Genomic DNA, 4,450 nt, shown 5'->3' on the forward strand with positions numbered 1-4,450 from the left:
ACAGTGGTTCTCAACCTTCCTAATGCCGTGACCCTTTAATACAGTTCCTCATGTTGTGGTGACCCCCAATTTCATTGTTACAAATTGAACATAATTAAAGCATAGTGATTAATCACAAAAACTATGTAATTATATATGTGTTTTCTGATGGTCTTAGGCGACCCCTGTGAAAGGGTCGTTCGACCCCAAAGGGGTCACGACCCACAGGTTGAGAACCGCTGCTCTAGTATGTAAATAATTCTTAGGATTCAGGAACAAAGACACACCCAACTAAAAAATGGGTAAAGAATCTAAGTAGACATTCTCCAGAGAAGATGAACTAATGTTCAATAAGCACATAGATGCTCAACATCATTAGTCATTAGGGAAATGCAAATCAAGCCACCTGAGATACCATTTCACACCCACTGGCATGGCTGTAATACAACAAGATAAGTGTTAGGATATAGAGAAATCAGAGCCCTCATAACATTACTATGAAAAATGCAAATGTTGTAGTTGCTTTAGAAAACAGTTCTCAAAATGTTAAACAGAGTTACCATATGGCCTAGTAATTCCATTCCTAAACAATATATACCTGCAGAAATGAAATAAAAAACTTGTCCATGAATGTTCATAATAACATTATCTTAATAGCCCCCCCCCCCAAAAAAAAATAAAGGAAACAGTTTAAATGTTTATCAGCTGATGAATGGATAAATAAATGTGCTATATTCATACAAGGAAATAGTTTTTGGCAGTAGAAGTATTGATTCTTGCTATTATATAGATAAACTTTGAAGTTACTCTGCTAAGTAAAACAAGGAGCACACAGTGATTATACGTAATGTCCAGAATAGGCAAATATATATAGAGAGAAAGAACATTGGTTGTTTAGGATTGGGGTGAGGCAGGGAAATTGAACTGCCAGTGGATGCAGTCTTGCTTCTGGGGTGATGAAAATGCTCTAAGTTTGATTGTGGTAATGGCTGCACAACTCTGGGAATGTAACATATAGCATGATGACAGTTAATGATAATGTATTGCATATTTGAAAGTTGCTAAGAGAGTAGGTCTTAAAAGTTTGCATCACGAGCCCTAGCCGGTTTGGCTTAGTGGATAGAGCATCGGCCTGCAGACTGAAGGGTCCCGTTTTGATTCTGGTCAAAGGTACATGCCTGGGTTGTGGGCTCAATCCCCAGTGGGGGGCGTGCAGAAGGCAACCAATCAATAATTCTCTCTCATCATTGATGTTTCTCTCCCTCACCCTTCCTCTCTCAAATCAATCAAAATATATATTTTTTAAAAAGTTTGCATAACGAGAAAAATTATCTTTGTAGATGTATGGTAACATGTTAATTGTAATTAATTACTGTGGTGATCGTTTTGCAATATATACAAATACTGAATCATGCTGTACACTTGAAACTAATATGATATGTCAATTAATATCTCAAAAAAGATACAACAGACAAACCCCAAACAAACCCCAAGAGGGTGTAGGCCTGATTTTGCCTGGGGGCCATCATTACTTATTAACTCTTGTGCAGTCATTTCCTTCTATCTGACTGCACTTTTCTTTATTTCTTCTTATTGCTATCATCTAACATCTTTCTAAATGCTCTAGTTTTTCATTCAGAATTTAGATTCCTGTGTCACATTTTCCTACTAGGTTCCACCATCACTTTAAATTTTATGGGCATCCTTGTTTTAGTTGTTCCCTGACCTCCATTTTACTAACCTACTTCTGTCTACTTCCACTATTCCTGTGGCCCTAGTCAAGATGGTCTCTTACCATTATCCAGAACTGTTCCACTGCTAGGACTTCATTTGCTCTGTTTTGAGATTATTTTCTCAATGATAATGATTTAAAATGCTATGTCTAGAATTTTCTGTTGTGTTTTGGGATTATATGTGTTTTTAAATTAAAATATAGTACCAAATTAGTATTGTTCCTACAGGAAGTTATTTGATAGTTTTCATGTAATAATATTTTATATTTTCCATCCCTTTACTCCTCCTCTTCTCAACTGTCTCCACCTATCTCACACCCTCTTACTGTCATGTTTCTGTGATTATGACTACTGTGTTAGATATATGAACAACACATTTTAAGTTGCTGTGCCAGTGTGAGTTGGCAGTGACGAACCACTTGAGTTTAAGTGTTCTAAGATGAAAAGAAAATGGCTCCAATACCTTATTGCTTTTCCTGTATAATATAGAAAGGGTGTGGCTATATGATATACTATTGGCAATAATACTATAGGAATCACATTAGCTTGAATTCAAATTTGGTCTCTGCCACTACCAGCTGTGAGACCTTGTGCAAGCTGCTTACCCATAGCACCCTTGTTTATCCAGAAGATTGTTTGGAGAATAAATTAGATCATGTATGTAAAGTCTGTAACAGAGTGTCCATTATCATTTTCTTTTATTCAGTGAGTTTTCCTTTGTCCCATTTATGTTTGTATTCACAAAGATAATTTTTAAAAATTACTTTCTAGATCCATCAGTTTTTATCTTTTAAAAAAATCCATTAGAACTTGACAGAGGAACAAAACTTACTGTATTACACATTTGGTTTGAACTAAAGTAAAGTAGTTACTGAAATTTAAATTAGTATATATGAAATGTCTGAAGGATTTTAGGACTTTGTGTAAAGAATTGTTTTAATACGAAGAAAAGTAATTTTATTGTTAGAATAAAACCAGATAATAAGAGCCAGCAGGTGTGCTGTTTTTACATTGTTTTTAAAGAGCTCTCTGCTTTAGTAAAGCTTTTGGCATGTGTCTCTTGCTTCTGGAGAGATATTTTGTACCTTTAGGAATGAAATCTTCTTAAATCCTTGTCTTTATTAATTGCTTACAGTGTATAAGCACGTTGTAAGATATCATTCATAACCTTTTTGGACAACTACTCTGTCTTTTAAGAGTTTTCTTAAATGTTGGAAGCCTCATTCCTGGAAAAATTGTTGGTTGGCATAAAGAAGATGGTTAATTGGCAAATGGACTATGTATAAAGTTCATATACCAATTGTTTGGAACTCAAAACAGTTTTTCAAAGAAATAACAAAGAGGGATAATAAAGAGTTACAAAAGCATACTTTGGAGATAATTCAAAATATTTTTTATATATAGTATATTGCTTATATATAATGTTTTCTATATATTATGCACTGAAGGATAGTGAAAAAAAGTGCTTTGCTCTTAGGAAGCTTACAGTGTAGTAAGGTAATCATAATGGGAAACTGATTCTTTAAAAGCAACTCCTCTTTGCTTTTAACTTAAGTCTAGTTAAGGTAGAATCTTGTTCCATCCACAGCCACATTAGTTGTGTGACTATTCAGAAAATATTTTTTTCTGACAGAGACCCAGAATAATTTGGTCCATCTTTGTGTGTTCATAAAATAAGGAAGTACTTACAACTGTGTGTTATAGTAAATCGGCAGCTGATTTTTAAAAATGCCATCCCTTAAAGTCATTTTAAAGATAGTTTTGTAGGGCTAGTGTTGATAATTACTCTTACATTAGCAATATGCATAAGTTAGAGTTATTATTGATCAAATTAAAGTTATACTTTGTTTTAATATTATTTAATAAAAAGAGAATAATTATTTTGTTCCTTTTGTGACTCTTAACTCCTTCCTACTTAAATTTTTTCTTACATGATTTCTAAAACTGTATAAGAATATGAACCATAATTGAACCAAAGTAATATGTTTTGTTATAGTATAAGAAAACTAAAAGAATAATATAGATTATGATAAATTCATAATAGAAGATTAAACTATTAGACTAGAACCATAGTCTACTGATTCTCTTCCAGTATTTAGTCATTCCTTTGTATTTGGTGAAGTTCTTTTGTATTAGTTTTCTATTTTAATTTCATTTTCCATTTTTTATGAATTCTTCTTTGAGTGCTGATCATTTCCAAAGTCATTTTCTAATATGATCTTTTCTTTTTATTTATTTACTAGTGCTCCGGTGCACAGATTCGTGCAAATTGAAATGAAATTAATTAGAGGGTGGCCGGCAGGGTGGGACTGGGTGAGATGGGCCGGGCACACCCTGGAGCCAACCTCCCATGGTCCCTCCCCAGCCAGCTGGCTGCACCTGGGATGGCGCTGAGGCTCGAAGGGCATCTGCAGAGAGATCGGGGTCCCTCTGGCAGGTGGGGTCCCTCAGCCTGGCCTGTGGGGATTGGGCTGAAACCAGCTCTCCGACATCCGCTGAGGGGTCCTGGATTGCAAGAGGGCAGTTCTCGGGTGACGCACCCTGGAATCAAGTTCCCTCCTCTCTGGTTCCGGGGTGTGCGTCACCCAAGAACTGCCACTGCTAAGTCACCACAGCTCTTGCTTTGAGCATCTGCCCCCTGGTGGTCATTGCGCATCATAGGTACCGGTTGGACGGTCGCTTAGCCTTTTATATATATCAGTGATGGCGAACCTATGACACATGTGTCAGAGGTGACA

Source organism: Myotis brandtii, unplaced genomic scaffold (genome assembly GCF_000412655.1).
Source record: "Myotis brandtii unplaced genomic scaffold, ASM41265v1 scaffold84, whole genome shotgun sequence".
Classification (NCBI taxonomy): Eukaryota; Metazoa; Chordata; class Mammalia; order Chiroptera; family Vespertilionidae; genus Myotis; species Myotis brandtii.